The following is a 22,052-nucleotide window of genomic DNA, read 5'->3' as shown; positions in this document are numbered from 1 at the left end:
TTATTGAAATTAATCATTACTCGTTTTGCCCCACTTTAGACCCCTTTTTTGAAAAATTGAAAATTATGAAATTAGACATTAATGTGGGGCAAAATTTACTTGGAATCTAATTGAGGAATGTATATTTATTGTTAAACACCAAAAATTATCCAGGTATTTTATAAGCAACCTGAATTAGAATTGGGTCAGAAGTGGAACAATTTCTTGAAAAAAAAAAAAAACCCACCTGACTATGTTTCAAACTCTCTCAACTTCAACAACAACAACTCCCAAAGATGGTGCAACAGTACAAAATGATGATGCAATACTTGCAATGTAATGGTTTCAGACATGTTGAGAGAAAATAGCAAGAAATCAGAAATTGCCTATTTTGCCTAACCCACCTTATTTTCTGCTTCTTTGAAAGAAACAGCTGGTCCTCGAAAGAAGCTTAATTCTCCACCTGATACATTGATGGGCTGGTCTACACTTATTTCTAATGCAGTTAACGCTAATGAAAGTCTAGGTTGCTTAAGGAACGACATAAAACCACTTGATGTTTTTAGCTTCTGTTTCTTTCATTTTTCTTTTATGTTTGGCTTCTGTGGTACACAATTACATTACAAATTGTGGAGGCACATGGCCTAGTGGTTAGAGCAGTGGACTCGCGGTCGAGGGCTCGCGGGTTCGAATCTCAGACCAGGCGATGTGTGTGTTTGTGAGCGAAAACACTTAAGCTCCGTGCGGCTCCCGCAGAAGGTAATGGTGAACTTCTGCTGACTCTTTCGCCACAACTTTATCTCACTCTTTCCTCCTGCATCTTGCAGCTCACCTGTAATGGACCGGCCTCCCGTCCAGGTGAGGAGCCTATACGCCAAGAAACCAGGAAACCGGCCCTTATGAGCCAGGTATGGCTCGAGAAGGAACAAGCAAATTACATTACAAATATGTTTACCAATTGTTGATACAACAGGAATTATTCTGATTCCTGTAAGAAATTTACCCTACATTCCAGTATGACTTTTTAAAGTCAACTTATTTCTCACACAAAATCTCAGTGACTCATACATTCTGTTCAATGGAGCTTAATTTTTCCAAATACACCTCTTTACTTTATTATTAGATCAATTTTTTATAATCTATCAGTCGAATACTTAAGTTACATGTTATATGTAACCTCTGTTTAATTTTTTCGTTTCCATATTTTGCATACTAGCCTTCTTAAATATGCTTAAAATTAGATTTGAGTTTGCACAACTATTAGCATTCTTATGTTTTACAGATTTCTCATGATCATTTAGAGTTGATTAACTCATATCTGTTTCACACATGATACTTGCATGCTGTATCATTCTTCTTCTGTATAAGCTTCTGTAGCTTTTGTAAAATGAAACAATGGAAAGAACTGTGAGTCTTTTTCCTGAGGGAGGGGTGAGCCATCAGTGAACCACAATCACTTTTACCAAGGATTAATAAATAAATGGCAACTACATGGATGTATTTTAATTTGAGAGTTCTTTTGTTAACGTGTCATCTGTTAAAAATTATACAGTCAAGCAAGTAGCTTCATACTATAATACTTTCCAAATGAAAGTAAATCTATTGGATCAGTGTTGTTCTGTTATGCTGAAATCAGACCATCAAGTAAAGTAATAAATATGTCTAAAACTTTTTGCTTTGGACTTTCATTTCTCGGATAACCATGATGTGTGACATACACAGACATGTGTACAGCAATCTCTGTGGGTTTCAACGATGACTGATTCCACCATTCTGCCAACAGAATACAGGTATACTCATTGAAATAGTATATAAGTAGGTGAATATTCCACAGATTACATGTAACCAGCATGACAAAATGTGAGACAAAGCCGATCGTTTGAATTCTAGTTACTCTCTACCTGGTGGTCCACCAAACAAGTTTCCATCTACTGAATTTCACTTGTAATGTTTGGATCTACCTTGTATCATTGAACTGTGTCATTCATAAAATTGCTTACATTTTCAACAAGTAGTTTTATGGTACCACCTTCGACCATGAATGACCATGGGATTGCACCTAGAAAGTTACTCCCCGAGGCACAAGTCCAAGCAAGGTTGTTTAGAGAAGACTAACAGTCACCTATGCATACCAGCCTCCCTTCTCCATGCCACTGATGTTATCCAAGGGAAAGGCATATATATATGACAAACAAGTAAAAAATAAAAGTTTATATATATATATATATATATATATATATATACCTACATAAATTTATAGACACACACATATATACACACTCATACACATATGGGGAAAGGCTGACAATTAGATGTTTTCTTGTAGATAACAGCATTGTTAGTGGGTACCAACTGAAGTATCCAGTTAATGGCAAGGTTGGACATCGATATAAAAGTTTCTAATTTAGGTACAAAGCTAGCATTTTTAAGGGAAGTGAAGTGGTTGATACTATGAACTCCAGTATTTGACTTGGTATTTATTTTATGGACCCCAAAAGGATGAAAAGCAGAGTTGACATCAGGGCAGGGTTGTTTAACTCAGAACGTAAGGAGTCGGAGCAAAAATGCAAAGCATTTTCCCGACTCTCCATTTAGTTCACGTATTTCTTTTTACACAGTATGTATTGAGCCTTCAATAGCCGCCTTTCTCTCTCTTTCCCTTCGTATTGCTGATGAATTGAAATGTACAGGCATATATGTATGACCGACAATATAAAAGCAAACACGCTTAGAAAATTAACTCAGCATATTATATTATCCAACCCGATATGACGTATACCTTAGAATGTTTAATATTTCACAAATCTTAAGCGACTCATTTGTTGTGGATCAGACTATGCTATCCTCAACATAGAAACAGACACGTGGCGTTTTATGAATCATATCACCTGATGGTGGTGAGAGTTTATACATTAAAAGTTTGTCTGTCGATTCTGGGTCGTGACCCGATTTCAACCTCTGTAACAGCACTTAAGCGTCACAACTGTATATATGCCGACCAATAAAAAATCTCAGGCATGCCCTTTATGTAAGAAATACAGTAATATTACGTCAGAATACTAGAATCGAACAAGCAACAAATTAAGAAATGAAAATAGAAAATATCGGAAGTAACAACAGTACTAATACGATGGTGGTGGATAATGTACAATAAACATCATCACTTCACTTGCATTATCATTTCATTACATGCGTTTACTGCCCAAATAACCGAACGCATTTCTATACTTCTTAGGCGCATGAAGTAATTTTCTTTTGCATCTAAAGTTCCATTTCATATGTGTCCAGTAACTAGTGTTATTGGTATGTTATCGTTGTTTAGCTTTAGTTCAACTTTGGCTGAGCAGACCTATGTCAAAGGCTCTTCCGCCACAGCGGCCTCATTTTTTCTTCTTTTTCTTTTTACTTGGTTACTTCATATCTTGGGCTATATTATTCCATGTTTTCCTTCCCTTTTCAAGAGAATAAGGTGTAATTTAAGAGATAGTTGACAGTTATTTTTAGTTGGTCAAACAACAACCTTAAGTTTCCTTCTTTGGTTTATTTTCTGTATGTTGTACATGCAAGGGATCTTTTCGGTTTGAACGGCAGTTTTTAACATAATTTCTAGGTAACTAAAAAATTTTAAACTTCGTATACTGGTAGAATGTGTTTATAAAACACCTTTTTCTCTTGGCTTTATTGAGAAAATTCTATAGTTTGTAAGATATTTGTTGTATTTTTTCTTCAATTTCTGCAATTTCAACCAATCAGTGACGTCTATTGAGTTAAAAAACATTCTGTGCCGTATGAATATGTCTCGTTTAAGAAACAGATTGGGTTTATTTACATTTGTGAAGAAAAAAAGATACCCTTCCCCCCACCCCTAACCCTAACCCTAAAAGAGATTGAAATGCAATAGATCGATACTAGGGTCATAATTATGGGTGACAATTTCATATGACACCGCTAGAAAAAACTGCCGTTCAAACCGAAAAGATCCCATGCAACTCCTGCAGTTGGGCTTGTAAATTTATCTGCATCTTCATTTTTATCTCTTCACTATTATTGACATTTTCCGTTTGAGTCCTCCCATTCTGGATATTTCTATTAATATTTTGATTGTTCAAGGTGGCGAGCTGGCAGAAACGTTCGTAATCCGGGCGAAAGGGCGAGGTGCAAGGAAGCATTACCTCGAATTTTCAAAAGGTTTCTATATGAAATCACGCATAAATTTTAACATTTCCTATAGGAAACATTGGTTTATGTGTGGCAGGCTGTGAGCTCCATCGACGAGGGCAGAGCATGGAAGCGTTTGCATGGTTGTTAAGTCCAAGGACAAGGCGACGACACAATAGATAAGGAAAAATATGAGGATCATAGCCAGAGATATTGGTAGTGATGTTGACTCTTGGCTTGTCGTCACTTTTGGAGCCATGCACGGTGGTGATACAGAGATGACCTGCAATAGCATATGAATGGGTGGGGTTGGCATGAAAATTCAGGTTCTGATTACTCTGACAGCCCCAATACTATCCCGGACTTGTATTCCATTAAGGAGGTAATCAAAATAGTTCTGACGTGCAAAAGGACACGGTAAAGGAGCCCTGCACGGTGGTGATACAGAGATGACCTGCAATAGCATATGAATGGGTGGGGTTGGCATGAAAATTCAGGTTCTGATTACTCTGACAGCCCCAATACTATCTCGGACTTGTATTCCATTAAGGAAGTAACCAAAATAGTTCTGACGTGCAAAAGGACACGGTAAAGGCTACGTTCAAAGTTAAAATTCCATCGGGGTCAACTTTGCCTTTCATCCTTTCAGGGTCGATGAAATAAGTACCAGTTACGCACTGGGATCGATATAATCAACTAGTCCCTTCTCCCAAATTTCAGGCACTTGTGCTTCCAGTAGAAAAAAATTATTATTATATGTTTGACTTTTGCTTTGTATTTGTACAGGTTGGCTCCAAGTCTCACTCAGAGACCTCAGAGACAACAAGTTAGAAGTTCATGTTGGTGTTATGCCTAGGGTGTCATATATTTGGTTTTGCACATAGTATTGTTCTAGAGAATGTTTAAGAAAGCATAAGAAAATTATGAGTTTGTGTTAAAATTTGAGATAACGTAGACAGCATTTTACATAGGATATGGACAGTTCTTTTCAATTTCTGCCATTTTGAGGTTTCCTGGTATCTGAGCTATCCCCTCCCCCAAAATTGCTGCCCTTGTGGCAAAATTTGAACCTATTATTATTATTATTATTATTATTATTATTATTATTATTATTATTATTCAGGCCTTGTGTCTTTCGTAGAAAGGATTATTATAAAGGCGGTGAGCAGGCAGAATCGTTACAGTGCCAGGCAAAATGCTTAGCAGCATTTCGTCTGTCTCTGTATTCTGAGTTCGAATTCCGCTGAGGTCGACATTGCCTTTCATCCTTTCGGGGTCGATAAAAATAAGTACCAGTTGAACACTGGGGTCGATGTAAACCCCTTCCCCAAAATTGTGCCAAATTTTGAAACCATTATTTTTGTGTTTTGCATTACCAAATGAAAGTTTCTTTGGAACACTCGTAAGCAGAATTATAATTGTCTAAGGACAGGCTGCCCTCAAATACGCAAGGGTAGACAACAGAAAAAAAGAGATTTGTTTCACAAACCTTTACAATTTTATTCACACACATTTTGTTTCTACATCTGCAATTATGTCCTTCGTCAAAGTATGACAATAGGAAAAAAAAAAGAAAAAAGAAAAATAATACAAAATCAAAACATGTAGCTAAATATACAAGAGGGAAAAGAAAATGAACACTTCGGTGAACATTTAAAAGAAGAAAATGTCCCAAATTCGCAAATAAACAATCTGAAAGGCTACGACGACGGCAACAACAACTTTTAAACAATTCCAAACATAATGGCTGTGTGAAGAGAAACCTTCCCTAAATGCTAAATGAGCAGACGGAATTTTTAGATTTATCAGTTACAAGAAAGAAAAAAATGTAGATAGAAGAATTTTTGTGAAACCTAACAATCATTTTTTTTTTTTACTACAGGGAATAATCTAGAAAGTGAAGATAAAAATGATATATTTCTGTGTACGAAAAGATAGAAGCAGTTTAAATTTCCAAACACATATCGGAAGAAATCTCAAATGAAAAAAAAAAAAAAAATGTAAGAGCTATAGCAATACTTGCTGTATCTTTAAAACAGAAAACAATCAAACACTGGCCGAAATTATCGGACGTATCTCTGACTTTACCTTTTACCTCCTTCACCCACCATTTCTTTTACACGCAACGAAATCCTTCCCCAAGGAAATAACGAAGAAAACGCAGAGGATGAAGATGAACTTAGATTCATGGTCTGCGAAAATCAAGCAAACAGTTAACCCTTTCGTTACTGTATTTATTTTGAGATGCTCTGTGTTTCTTTCAATTATTTTAAATATAACAAAGAATTTAGTAAAATAACTCATTTATCATTCAGCTAGTGTTAGGAATATAAATTGCAACTGAGGTTTGGTGGTATATTTTGATGCAAAACTTATGAAAACAAGATATTTGTACTACAGAGCCAGAGCCGGTTTTGGCCGGGTTAGTAATGAAAGGGTATCTGTAGCAGCACGAAGGAGTTATTATGACAGAGAAACATTTAAGTTCAGAATATAAACCACATGCAAAACATAGATTGCCCCTAAATTAAGATTAATACTTTCTATAAAACTTAGAAGAAACATCCTCAAGATGTTTGTACCTTTCGGCAACAAATGTCTCAAAAAAATGCATTCGGTTGCGCTCGAATACTGTTTGAGAAATGGTTAAGAGAATGAAGTCGTGTAGTGCCCAACGCAAACCAATTAGTAATTTTTCATATTTTATTCCTTTAATTATATCTTGTTTTAATTGTGTGCTTTATCGTTTAATTATTTCCATGCAAATGTCTGTGCGTTTATATATGTACAAATATGTGCATATATATGTAACAGAATTTAAATGAAGTCAGGAAGTCACCAAAATGTAACGACGATGACTGAATGAGAAAATGCATTGGAGAAGAACAATTATTCCGATGGCCATTTATTTATTATACATTGTAATGTCTTTACAATATATAAGATTAGCAACTGCGGCGTGTTGCTTGTGAACACATGTTATTTGTTGCAGTAAAATATATTCTGTGGATCCATGGTTCATTCTCTGTGTTATTAGTTTCTCTGCGGCTGCTACGAAGAAAGCCATAGCAATAGTTGTCTTTATAATTAGAGAGAGTGATAATTCTCTTCTGACGCGTTGCTATAGGAATCGGCCGATGCTCTTGCTATGGCATCGCACTTACACTGCTAGATAAAATCTTAAGATCAGTAAAAAATCTGCCGAAATGAACTTGCAGACCTGTATATTCGACTATTTTTCATTATGGATTCATAATTGGCAAAAAGAAAAAGATATACGAAAACCTAAAGAAATATTTAACATTTTATGCAGAAAATATGCATTGTATGAAAATGAACAATATTTTGCCTGGTCACAAAATTTATGACCATGACAAATAAAAAGTTTAAATCTAGTATAAACTGTAAAAATTCTGGCACTTATGTTCAAGCTTTCTCTGTGTCAACAACTACCAGTCACTCCCTGTTTATTTCACAACAACAATGGGCAAAGCTAAAATGTTGACGGATTTTGAACGTGGTAGAATTTTAGAGCTCCAGAAGCAAGGTCTTTCTCAACGTGCCATTTTCAGTGAAATTAGTCACAGTAAAACCGCCATCGCGAACTTCTTAAAAAACCCTGAGGCTTATGGATAAAAAAATCAACCGGCTGCACAAAAAATATTTCACCAGCGTTGAGTAGAAAGATTCGACGGGAAGTTAGGAAAGACACAAGTTGACCATCAAACCAGATTAAGGCACTTACGGATGCGGAATGCAGTTCAAGGACGATAAGATGACATTTGAGAGAGAGAGAGAGATGGGGGCTTTAAAAATATTAAACGTCTTCAGAGACCCCGTCTTCTTCCATGCCACTAAACTACTCGTTTAGAATTTGCTCAGAATCACCAGACCTGGGACGCTCACAGCTGGAAGAAAGTTTTATTCCCAGATGAGGAGAAATTCAACCGTGCTGGTCCTGATGGTTTCCAACGATAATGGCATGCAACAGATATTCCACTGGAGACTTTTTCAGAGAGGAACAGTGGTGGAGGCTCTATCATGGTGTGGAGTGCATTCTCATACACAGAAACTATGGAACTTCAGTTTGTGCAGAAGCGTCAAACAGCAGCTAGCTATGTTGGCTCGTTGGAGCAGCCATCACTTTTGACTGAAGGCCTTCGTTTGTGTGGAGAAGACTGGATTTATGAAAAGGATAATGTTACAATCCATAATGCTCGCAGATCAAAGGATTTCTTCAGAACAAATAATGTTCATCTTTTTGAATCTCCCTCCATGTTCTCCTGACCTAAATCCCATCGAAAATCTTTGAGGATCGATAGTCAGTGACGTTTACAAAAATGGAACACAATTTGTGATTGTGGATGCCCTTCGTCTGGAAGGCTTCACCTTGTGGTGTAACATTCTAGACAACCTCCTGCAAATGCTTGTGTCGAGTGTCGAGTGTGCCGCAACGAAATTTTGAAGTTATTCGCAGGAATGGTGGAGCTACTAACTATTGAGCCCCTTCGTTTACTATTTATTCATTGTTTTCGTTTGTTATTTGCCATGGTCTTTTTTATAACGTGGTTTCTGTATGTCACCTTAGTGTCGTGTACTAATACAATGTGATATATAGTACCACGGAACGGGGCATCCACCAGCTCTTGATGTAATCCCAAATACTCTACCAATAACTGTAACCAGTCCAAAGCAACCCTCAATTTCCTGCGACTCCACGAACTCACAAACGGCACATTTTGACTTTCTACTATTTCTCATCTCTCGCTCTCAGTTAAATACGCTGCTACCTATACGAGTTCGGCTAGTCCATTCTCACAGGGGGTGTCATGATTCTCGCCATAACATTTCCCCTTTTGAGATTTGACTTCTGTAGGAAGTGCAACTTGTTTACTTAATTTTCTTTTTTTTTCATCATTACTCTCCCTTTTTTGAGATTTTAATTTCCTCAGATTTATTAACACTTCTTTCGCTTATGGACTATTTGTTGTCATTCTGTTTGTTTACGTTTTCTTTTGTTGATCCGCCTAGGTTCAACCTCTTTTGGCGTTGGAACATCGAACAAGTCATAACAAACTTCCATCGGTATTTCTTCTCTTTCTTCGATATGTCTTGTCTTCAACTGGTTCAAATGTCGTTTGTGCTCCCCTATTTGATCTTTTATTATGCACGTCATACTGCCTATTCCTTTCGTCACTATACCGTTCTCCCAACCGTCTTCCATTTTTATATATTTTGAAAAGAACTTTATCTCTCACATTAAAATACTTTGCTGTGTTTCTTGGCTTTTTCCTATAAGTTTTTTCTTTGTAGGTAACAATTTATCAAAAATTGATTTTATCTTCCGGGCAAACATTATCTCTGCGGGCGACTTGCCTGAATAGGTGTTCGGGTTAGGTGTTACTCTGTAAACCTTTAAGAATTGAGTTAGTGCTGCATCATTGCCTCATTCATTTCCTGATTTTTTTTTAGTGCTCGCTTAGATGTGTCTACGAATCTTTTTGTTTGCCTATTTGATCTCGGGTGGTACGGCGGAGTAGAGATGCGATTGATTGCATACCTCTCACAGATTTTTTTATATTCGTACCCCGAAAACTGCGTTCTGTTATCCGATACTATGGTGTCCGGGACACCTTATCGCACAAAAAGTTTGTGAAAGAACCTTATTGTTACCTTCAAGGCTAGTTGACTGCATTTACATATCTCCGGATACTTGGTATAACTGTCTACTATGATCAGATAATACGCACTGTTTACCGGTCCAGCAAAATCTATATGTAGCCTGGACCACAGACTGTCTGTTTTAGACCACGATTGGAATTTCACCGTTGGTGACTTTGCTGCGAGAGCACAACCCCTGTAAGATTTCACCAATTGTTCAATATCACGGTCCATAGCAGACCAATACACGTAACTCCTCTTTACTGATATCATTCTTGAAATCTCTGGGTGTCCCTTTTGAAATTCACTTAATACACGCTTTTGTAGCGTGGCTGGCTCTATAACTCTTTGTGTGTACATCAGAACATTATAACACAGAGAAAAATGGTTCGCATTTGTGTTACGTATATTTTTATTTTCTTTTATCTTCAACGTTTCTTTCATCTTTGCAATGAATTTGTCATTCTCCGATTTTAATTTTATATCTTGAACAGTTACTGGCAGCTTTCATTTTCCGCCTTATTCTTACTGGAGGAACGATCATTTATGTTTTTACAGAACAGATTTATGGGGAGCTCTCATAAATCAAACAGCTCCATCTAGCCAGTACCGAACAAGTTTGTAGCATTTTTTAAAACAAACACTTTTGCTTTATAGGTATTATCACGAAATGTAATGTCGCTTGCCATTTCGCTTAAGAAGTGTAATATTTTACCTGTGACGCCTCACGCACTTTTCGATGTTTTCTTTAATGTAAGTTTCCCAATTTTCTTCTGAGTGTCGGTATCAATAATTATGATGTCGCTACTTGTGTCTATATTGTAGTTTCACGTTCGCGTCGTTTAGTTTTACATACTCATACTTTCTTTTTTTGGTATCACCACGACTTTCCTTTGAATAAACCTTTTTAAAAGAATTTTTTCCCGACCTTTTTTGTTTCGCTATGCAGCGCGAGTTTTATGTCCTATTTTTTGACAACTAAAGCATTTCCGAGTTTTAAATGGTCAGTGTTTCTTAAAATGCAGACCTCTATACCCGCCGCATGGATTTGGTCGTAACATTCTTTTTTCTTTATTTATTCTCGGTCGACATGTCTACCCGAGAGAATTTTTTTTCAATTTTCTTCACGTCCTGTCGCAAATTGATAATTCTTTGACTTCCTCCGCTACTGCCTGCAGGGTTAAATTCTGGTCCTCTTATTCTAGTTTTGTAAGAATCTGTACACGCATTTTTGTATCTTTATTTGCCGTCAGACCTTGCACAAAGATGAGACTTTTAAACATGTCAAAGAATAATTCCTCCAGTTTAAAATTTTCGCACATTCTATTTACGATTTCCGCATAACTGACAAAATCGTCATCCTCTTCTTTTACTAAGTTCAAACACACCCAGTGAGTGTTAAACAGGGAACTTTTATCGCTGAACATTTTGGATAGCAATTCAATTGTTTTCTCGAAACAAATTTCACTTCTTTTTTTAGACAGGATAAAACTGCAGTATTTTTCATGTTCTGAAGGACCTAGTTTCCACAACAGTAGTTTCACTTTTTCCTCGTCTGTCCAACACTTGCATTCTTCCTTGAAGTACGCCGAAAAAGTTATATCCTCTTCTGGGTTACAACTAAATTCAGGAATAGCATTTGCTACGCCGTCTGACGAAAACAAGCTTGCGGTGTTTCCCGACTTCTTTAACAATGACTCCATCAACTGTTTGTGTTGTAGTTGTTGCTGCAACTCCTATTGCTGCCGTTGCTGTTGCTTTTGCAACTGTAATATGTCAGCTAATAGATCTTCCATAATTAAAGGATTTTTTGTATCCTCAAAAATTGTTAATGATCAACGTTAAACTTCGAATCACTCATCGTCATTTTTATAACGTGGTTTCTGTATATGTTCCCTTAGTGTCATGCATTAATACAGTGTGATATATAGTACCACGGAATGGGGTAGCCACCAACTGTCTCCCCTTGGTGTATTCCCAAATGCTCTACCAATAACTGTAACCAATCCAAAACAACCCTCAACGAGCTATAACAACTTCTTAACAATTTCCTGCGACTTCACGAACACACGAATGACACCTTTCGACTTGTTGCGATTTCTCATCTTTCCCTCTCAGTCAAACAAGCTGCTACTTATATGACGAGTTCGGTTATTCCATTCTCACAGAGGGGTGTCATGATTTTTGCCATAACAGTCTTAAATTTTTGACCAGGCAAAATATCGTTAGTTTTCATACAATGCATATTTTGTGCATTAGATGTTAAACATATCTTTAGGTTTCCGCATATCTTTTCCTATTTGGCAATAATGAAGCTATAATGAAAAATAGTCAAATATATCGGTCTGCAAGTTCATTGCGGCAGTTTTTTTTACTGATCTTAAAATTTTGTCCAGCAGTATTCCATTGGAACGCAATCTCAAAAAGAGAGACGATGTGCAAGAGTACGATGCCTCTTGGCGAAAATGGGCTGGACCATTACATAAAAATAGTTATGGTCTAAGTAAGTAAGGTAGTTCGTGCTAATTCCATACTTCGTGTGTTGATAGTTCAAGGTTGGAGTTCCCAGGTTGAGTTAGCGTGTTGGATTGTTGGTTCTTAAAAGATTGTGGTTACGTTCTGTATGGTTACTGCCGTTTGTTTCGATTGTATTGTTATTACACTGTTGCACTGTATTCGTTTATCCATAAGGATATAACAATAGGTGTTTGTATAATGGCCCGTGTGGTGATGGTACGGAGTTAGGCAGTGTACAGGTGTGAGGTGGAGGGGAAGGACAATTAAATGTGGGAGGTGTATGGGAATATATGTGGGATTTGTAGGTCCAACAGTTCCACGTTTTGCATGTGACGAAAGCGAATGAATTTGCCGCTCACATGACACATACGGAAACATGCTGAAGGCTTCAAGTTAAATTCAATCAATATCTAACAGTTAATCCGTTTTGTAATCTATGCGGTGAGAATTTTCCTGTCGATCTGGATTCACAAGGTACATGAAAGTACATACTGAAAGTGCTGTACCCGAGTGCAGCATGAAAATGAATGTCATAACTGCAATAGAAAATGCAAGTTACTCGCTGGCTTTGAAAGTCATTGCAGGTACCCCGATCACTGAAAAAAAGCCAAAACAAAACAAATAAGACAATTTTTGAATGATAATCATACTCTTCTAATGAATCGGCAGCCATTATGTGTATGTACGACACACACACACACACACACACACACACACACACACACACCACACACACACACACACACACACATGTATATATATATATACATACATACATATATAGGATGCTTGCTGAGACTCGCTTTGGTGGACGGCGAATCATGATGTCAAGGCGAGAAATAAGAAGGCGGTGATCCGTCCAGCAGCCATCTGCACTAGATATGGAGCGGGTGATGCGTACATCTCGTCTGTCCTCGGATCTTGTCAGAACGTAGTCGAGGATGTGCCAGTGTTTAGACTGAGTTTTCCAGGTCGCCTTTTGCCGGGTAGGGAGACGAAATAGGGAGTTGGTGATGAAGAGTTCGTGCTTGGCGCAAGGGCCCAGGAGCCATTGGCATTGCATTTCCCAATGCTGTGATGACCAAGAATTCTGTTCCACAGACTATGGTCACTGCCGACTCTGCTGTTAAAGGCTCCCAACACGACGAGTTTGTCATGCACGGTGACTGTCTGGATGGTACGGTCCAGCAGACTGTAGAACGAAGCCTTGACGTCGGCTTCAGATGTGGGGATGGGAGTGTACACAGAAATCAGCATAAGGCATTTGTCTCGAATGAGCGGGATCCGAACAGTCATTAGGCGCTCGCTGGCAGCAGTTGGGACGAGTCTGTGTTGGTCCACGAGTTTCGTTTTGATGGATGCGTGGTTCGTTAGGATTCTTCCCCTTCTAAAAAAAATGGTGTATTTGGACCCAGCTTCTCTGATGCTGCCTTCTCCGGGAAGCCTAGTCTCGCTCAAGGCTGCCACGTCGATGTTGAAGCGGGCAAGTTCCTTGCAGACGAGGGCTGTACGTCGCTCCGGACGACTAATGTCACTCTAATCTCCGAAATTGAGAGGTTGTGAGACAAAGGATTTAGTAGTCGATGATGGATGAGTAGAAGTAGAGACCCAACCGCTGAGTGGGAAGACCGCTAGCCGCAGTATGCTGGCCAGATCGTGTTGCCGTGTCCGATGTTTATCCCACCTTTTCTAGGAGCTCTCCCTTAAGGGGTGGGCTGCAGTTATTCTAAAGAGGCCAGCCCAGTCACAAGTCTAGCTGCCGAACTCCAATGTCACGACTATTCAGTAGAGAGCGACCATCTAAGATTTGCTGCCAATGTGTAGTTACGGACTAGAGGCTTTTTTTTTTTTGAGACTCAAAGAATAGAAAGACGAAACCAGTCGCTGAGTAAATTGTTTGAGGTGATCATGGCTGTGCGACGGCCACGTGCACCCACTTGGCCAGGAACTTCTCCACTGCGGCTCAAGAATTGAGGCTGGTTGCAGCGAGCTGCCGGAGTGTATCCGCCTTTGTCACGCCTGCCTGCCAGACGTTGCCCTTTTCCACCAGAGTCAATACATGGAAACTTGAGATTGCTCTCCTCTGCTTGCTTCGTCGTTGGAGTCTTGTTGTTGATGTTTGGTCGTGTCTAGTTTGGCACCTCGTCCTCGACCTTGCCGCCATGGGTGGCCCTACCAGAATTATAAGTCTCCAGATGGCATCGGTCTCGGAATCATTGGACCATACAAGCTCTTCCACCATGGCATGGGACGGCTATTGGAAGATATATATATATATATATATATATATATATATATATATATATATATATAATATGAATGTATATGTTTTTGAATATACGGGGTGTTTTCATCAGGTGACTCAAACTAATAGGTATAAACTCTGAGTGCTTGATTTGGTATGCTACTAAAATTACAGTTTGAACTGCAGTTGAACATCGTGATGTTGAGACTGCCTTTCTGAAGCGGCTAGGAGTGGTTTCTTGAGCAGGTAGGTATAGCTTAAAACAGAAATGAAAAGGCAAGCCGTTTGCCAAGACTTGACAAGACATTTAATTTAGATATATAATAAAATATACAATTAAAATATATAATAATACACTCACGCGCTCACACACACGCGCACACAAACGCACACGCACACACACACACACACACACACACACACACACACACACACACACACACACACACTTGTACACATTTATATACATATACATAAGTATGTAGAAATATCGCCTGTACACATTGAAACACATACATATATCCATCCATCGAAATACGTGAATCACATTTTTTAAATGGTAAAAATTAAAATCAAGGTAATTAACTAGGCAACCATTAGTGACAGTCCCATTCTCTTGCGACGAAGTTGATTTTCGTTTGCAGAAGCTGACAGATAACTACTGTCTATCACAATGCTGTTATCATATCCAGACATGTTGAATTAACAAGTTCAGACATGTTGAATTAACAAGTTCAGACATGTTGGCGATCGACAAGTCCATGCATGTTGGCAATCGACAAGTCCAGACACGTTAGCAATCCACGTGTTCAGACATGCTGGGAAGCAAGCAAGTCCAAACATGTTGGTAATCGACAAATCCAGGTATGTTGGCCATCAACAAGTCCGAGCATGTTCAGCAATCAACGAGTTCAGACATACTGGCAATCAGCAAGTCAAGACATGTTTTCCCGCCAAAAACAGATTGATTTGAAAATTATTTTACTTCTTTGTTCTCCTACAGCCATCACTATAAGTTAATAAGTTATTGGGATATTTTCGGTTTGAACGGCAGTTTTTAACATAATTTCTAGGTAACTAAACACTTTTAAACTTCGTATACTGGTAGAATGTGTTCATAAAACATCTTTTTCTCTTGGCTTTTTTGAGAAAATTCTATAGTTTGTAAGATATTTGCTGTTTTTTTTTTCTTCAATTTCTGCAATTTCAACCAATCGATGACGTCAATTGAGTTAAAAAAACATTCTGTGCCGTATAAATATGTCCCTCGTTTAAGAAACAGATTGGGTTTATTTACATTTGTGAAGAAAAAAAGATACCCTTCCCCCCACCCCTAACCCCACCCCTAACCCTAACCCTAAAACCCTATTGAAATGCAATAAATCGATACTAGGATCATAATTATGAGTGACAATTTCAGATGACACCGCTAAAAAAAACTGCCGTTCAAACCGAAAAGATCCCGTTATTGTTGTTTAGTTCAACGTCAGCTCTACTCAAGCAGACTTATGAACAAAACGTTTCAGCCATGGCCATCGCGACTATTTTCGTACAAACCATCGAGGACTACGTTCAATGGTGTCGTTCCGCAACAGGATGAGCAACCATATAGAGACCGACTCGTTCATCGACATGGCGATAGTTACGACGATGAGCTGTTAACATCTCTAACCTGTTAACATCTTCAACACCATCACCTTTAATCAGGGTACAGTATAAAGCCGTTTAACTGTTAGAAATAGCAGCTAAATTCCCTTAAATTACACCACGCCGTCTTAGAAAAAGAGCACTCTAGATAATATGTCTAGAAAGCGGACAAGATAGTTTTCATCTTAGGTCTACACATTCATTACTAATCTTATTTATAACAACTGCAGCAGCAGTAAAGCACCAATAGCAATAGCTGTAGCAGTAGCAACAACAACAACAGCAGCTGTAGCAAAAAAAAACAAAAACAGCAATACTCCGAAACAAATTAACAAGGAAGCAACCTCTATGTAGTCATTCGACATGCTAGAAATGGCTGCTAAATCTCCTTCTGATCACATTTTACCGTCTTAAAAAAAAGGATGCATTGGATAATATGTTGTTTTGGAATGGTTACAACTGCTAAGATCATTAGGTAGTTCTAGAAGGCAACATTAAGACTACCAACGAAAGCTCTAACAGGATTATCATAAAGCCATCGAAGAGTGGGAGCTGCTATATAGTTGCTCATTGTGCTAGACATAGCAACCTAACCATTCTCAATAACATCTTGCTATTTTAAGAATGGAGACTAATTTTGATAATATAGTTATTGACAGAGCTGGGCATAAATCCGTTAATCCGTTAATCGTTAATCGAAGTTAGCATTTTCGTTAACGATTTAACTTTTAAGTTAACTTTGAAACTCAAGTCTGTTAACCGAAAAATTTCATAAAAACCGGTAAACGTTTAAAAGTTTCTAGTGTTTTCAGATTGTCTTAGCATATTTAATATCGTATGTGTCATTCTTTCAACTCCGATATAACGCCACTTTTTGCTTGTAAAAACAGCCGGAAATGTCTTTGTCCTGTCAAGAGGGAACAGTGACCACTCTGAGGTAGATGTCAATAGAGAAAATATTGACTTCCATAAAGTGGAAAACATAAATGGAAAGAAAAAAGTTGGTAAATATTTCGGTGTGAACGCATATAGTTGTTACGTGGTAGCGGGGCATGCTAGAAATAGCAACCAAATCTTTCCTTTTCTGGAAAAAAAGGATCCGTTTACGGGTGATTTCGATGTCACATTGGTTGAAAGCATGCAAAATAACCTGGAAAAGAAACAAAGACCCACGAAACAAAACTCTCTTTCGTGGGGAAACTTCGAGATCCATACCACCCCTCCCAGCTTTTTTCTTTTTCGGGTTTCGAGGTCAAATACATTGAATGTACCCGAAAAAAAAAATCTGTGGAAGAAAATATTCCACACCGAGGTACGAAATATTTACCGAAAAAATAAAATCTTGTACCGATTATACCTGTATTTTGATTAATGTACTTCAAATTGAAACGTGGCAAAATTTTTGTCGGTTGCCATCTGGGATAATTTAAGTAACAAATCAAACAGGTAAGATGCACTAAGAGTTTCACTTTTAGCGTTTGTCTATAATGTTATTGCTTATACACCTGTTAATCTATTTACCTGCCCATAAATGTCAAATTTAGTCACCAAGATCAGCTAAAACTACATAGCTGTAAACCAGTGGTATATAAAGCACCCACTGACAAAATTTCAAATCTGTATCTAAAGAATTTACAAAGTTACAAGCAAATATTGTGGACACTCCTCTTGAACCTGAATAAGTCAAAATAGCATTACGTTTGACATTAATATGAACACTAAAGATGTTTTTAGGTGTTTTTTTCTTTCTTACACGTAAACATAACACGGCCTTGCTCGGTTGGGACTACACGTGTGTTACTTTGACATCATCATTCCATAAAATTTGTTTATAGGGAGAAAAATATTGAAAAATATTAATATATGTGTGAGTGAGAAAGAAACGAGGAGGGAGGTTTTGAGATGTGCTAGAAACATTTAGCTCTGAAATTATTAACAGTTTTTTTTTTTTAACCGAAAATGTTTCTCTCACGGGTTTTCAGTGCGTAGTGAAAAGGGGGGAAAAGAAAAAGGCCGAAATCGTTTCGGGTTGGTTTGATTAGGGAGTGGCAGGAGTGGAAAAAAATTTTCAAAACTTTTTTCTTTTCTTTTTTTTCGTTCCGAAGACTTTGGTGAAAAACATTGGAAAAAATCCCCGTCAAAACGGAGAAATTTCAACTTATGTTGGCCGTCTGATCTGAAATTCCGTTTTTCAGAAGCACCCCAACCAAAAATTTTGTCTACTCTGCAATCGTAATCTACACCGTTTGAAAGGTATTTGTATAAAATTTAGTTAAAAAATACCCATTTTCCAGTAAGTTACGAGGGGGGAAATGGCGTGTCCTGTGAATTTTCCGAAACTCGGAAAATTTTTTCCAATAAACTTTGCATATATTCAATCTACAAGATATAAACGATTTTTTTAGTGAAAGTTTCGTTAAAAAGTATCCATTTTTCTGGAAGTCATTAGGCAACAAAATCGGTGAGTTATTAAACTGTAGTTATGCCTTTTTTCAATAAAAGTTAACGTTATTGGATTAACGTTAATTTCCGTTACATTTCCAAAGAAATAACGATTAACGAAACTAACTTTTTGGTTAACGTAGTTAACTTTTCGATTAACGGTGTCCACCTGTAGTTATTCATATATTATCAGAATATAGGCGCAGGAGTGGCTGTGTGGTAAGTAGCTTGCTAACCAACCACATGGTTCTGGGTTCAGTCCCACTGCGTGGCATCTTGGGCAAGTGTCTTCTGCTATAGCTCCGGGCCGACCAATGCCTTATGAGTGGATTTGGTAGACGGAAACTGAAAGAAGCCTGTCGTATATGTGTATATATATATATATATATATATATATATATATATATATATATATATATATATATATGTATGTGTGTTTGTGTGTGTTTGTGTGTCTGTGTTTGTCCCCCTAGCATTGCTTGACGACCGATGCTGGTGTGTTTACGTCCCCGTTACTTAGCGGTTCGGAAAAAGAGACCGATAGAATAAGTAGTGGGCTTACAAAGAATAAGTCCCGGGGTCGATTTGCTCGACTAAAGGCGGTGCTCCAGCACGGCCGCAGTCAAATGACTGAAACAAGTAAAAGAGAAAGAGAGAAAGAGATAAAAGAGATATAAAAGTTAATGATGGACACACACATTTGACCATAGCTGGTCTGAGCCTAAACAGCAGCAACAACGAATATATTAACTCCACTTTGCAGTAACAACGTAAACGTTACTTAACTAGAATATCGTTTTATTGCCTTTGTCAAATTTCCAGAGAAAAGTACGCAAGGACTACTACTGCTGTGACTAGAAATAAGAGATAGATGGCAATTAGATTAAAAAAACAGAAAAGAAAAGAAAAGGAAGAAACAAAAAACGAAAAAAGAGAAAGAAGTAAAAAATTGCCAAATCAGTCTGTTTTCGCGGGAAAACATGTTTGGACTTGCTGATTGCGAAGTATTTCAGTCACATTGTGTTAGACTGGCTACAGCTTCTGCAAGTGGAAATGGGTGTGGTGGTAACAACGAATGGGAGACGAGTGTGGTAGTAGAAACGATTGGGAAGCTATTTTGCCTTGATTTTGATGTTCTCCATTCATAAAATGCAATTGAATTGCGTAAGAATGAATGGATCTTGTGTGTATGTGTGTCTGTTTCGGCGTGTACAAGCGAAAGAACAGTGGCAACAGCAAAAGAAAATTTTAAAAATCAGATGAATGAATAGATACATAGACAAATAAATAAATAACTCTTTCTACTAAAGGCACGAGACCTGAAGTTTGTGGGGAGAGGGTTAGTCGATTATATCAACCTCAGCATTCGACTCGTACTTAATTTATCAACCTGGAAAAGATGAAAGCCAAAGTCGACTTCGGCGGAATTTGTACTCAGAACTTAAAGACGGATGAAATGCCGCTAAACATTTTTTCCAGAGTTCTAATAATTCTTATTTCTTTACTACCCACAAGGGGCTAAACACAGAGGGGACAAACAAGGACAGACAAACGGATGAAGTCGATCATATCGACCCCAGTGCGTAACTGGTACTTAATTTATCGACCCCGAAAGGATGAAAGGCAAAGTCGACCTCGGCGGAATTTGAACTCAGAACGTAACGGCAGAGGAAATACGGCTACGTATTTCGCCCGGCGTCCATACGTTTCAGCCAGCTCGCCAGTTCTAATAATTCTGCCAGTTCGCCGCCTTAATGATACAACTAATAATCCTTTCTACAATAGGCACAAAGCCTGAAATTCTGGAGGAGGGGGCTAGCCGATTACATCGACCCCCACTGTTTAACTGATAATTATTTCATCGACCCTGAAAAAAGGCAAAGTCGACCTCGGCGGAATTTGAACTCAGAACATGAAAGCAGGCGAAATACCGCTAAGGATTTTTTTCCGGCATGCTAACGATTGTACCAGCTTGCCACCTTAAATAATAATGATTTCAAATTTTGCTACAAGGGCAGCAATTTTAGGGACGGGGATGAGTCGATAACATCGACCCCAGTATTCAACTGGTACTTATTTTATTGACCCCCGAAAGGATGAAAAGGTAAAGTCGACATCAGCGGAATTTGAACTCAGAACGTGAATACGTGCGAAATGCATCCAAGCATTTTATCCGGTGTGCTAGCGATTCTACCAGCTCGCCGCCTTAAAAAATAATAGCAATAATAATAATAATAATAATAATAATAATAATAATAATAATAATAATAATAATAATAATAATGTCTGGAAATGTATAAAATAGCACCTACTCTGTGAAATTTCTTGTCTGTAAGTATGAGATCATGGAGAACCACACTGACTTTGAACAGTGACAATGAATCTTATACTGAAAATCACCACTCCTCTTTTGTCTAGCCTTACTTAATACCTCTCTCGAAATTGCTCAATAATGTGCAATACGGTTATAAAATGTTTGATAAAAATATAAATCATCTCATTTACACGGATGATTTAAAGCTCTTTGCAAAAAATGACAAACAACTTCAGGGCTTACTAGCAATTGTTAAACAATTCAGTGATGACATCAAGATGCAATTTGGCCTCGATAAATGTGCAAAAGCTACCTTTATCGAAGGGAAAATGACAGAAACATCTAATGTTAATCTTGACCAGCAGAATGTCATAAAGGAATCAGAACCAGCGGAATTAGAACATTAGGGGTATTTGAAGGGGACGAAATCAAATATTCAGTGATGAGGGAAAGGATCAGTAGAGAATGTTATCGCAGGGTAAGGGCAATACTCAAGACAGAGCTGAATACAAGAAACAGGATAGAAGCGATCAATGCTTTAACCATATCAGTCGTAACCTACAGCTTCAATATCATTAACTAGTCATTTACTGAAATATGTAATCTTGACAGAAAAATACGAAAATTGTTAACAATGCAAAGAATGCACCACTCTAAGGCAGATATAGAACGACTTTATCTGCCAAGAAAAGTGGGTGGCCGTGGACTATTACAACTGGAATTAACAATGAAGATTTCCACAATTGGCCTAGACACCTACCTAAAAAACTCTAAAAACCGGATGTTAAAACTTGACTGAAAGCATGAAAATAAGAAAGTATCATATCCAGTTACCCTCTACAACCACCGAGCTCCTGGGTGGAGCATTTTCTGCACAATAATGAGGGTTTTCATTCAAAACTATAGTTTGCATTATTCGATCTGATATGCTGGTCCTGCAGAGACTGAAACAGGGAGGAAGTTCGTCTGGTAAGAACTATATAATATAAGGGAGTAAGGTGACGCTTGGCAGCATGATTTACAAGTTCACTGAACCAAATGGTTCTGCGTTCGAACCCAATGAGCGACTCCTTCGGTCAGTCTAACTTA

The 22,052-nt window shown here is 37.9% G+C and overlaps 1 long non-coding RNA gene across 1 annotated transcript; it reads right to left on the bottom strand.

The window, feature by feature from the left end:
* Positions 1 to 684: 684 nt before the first annotated feature.
* Positions 685 to 21,729, bottom strand: LOC118765059. Its single transcript, XR_005000908.1, has 4 exons — positions 21,574 to 21,729; positions 14,348 to 14,353; positions 6,221 to 6,225; positions 685 to 716 (listed from the first exon to the last, which is right to left on the bottom strand). It is a non-coding gene; the product is annotated as an uncharacterized LOC118765059 (long non-coding RNA).
* Positions 21,730 to 22,052: the final 323 nt, after the last annotated feature.

This window comes from Octopus sinensis, linkage group LG10 (assembly GCF_006345805.1).
Source record: "Octopus sinensis linkage group LG10, ASM634580v1, whole genome shotgun sequence".
Classification (NCBI taxonomy): domain Eukaryota; kingdom Metazoa; phylum Mollusca; class Cephalopoda; order Octopoda; family Octopodidae; genus Octopus; species Octopus sinensis.
This window is presented reverse-complemented; position numbering and strand designations above follow the sequence as displayed.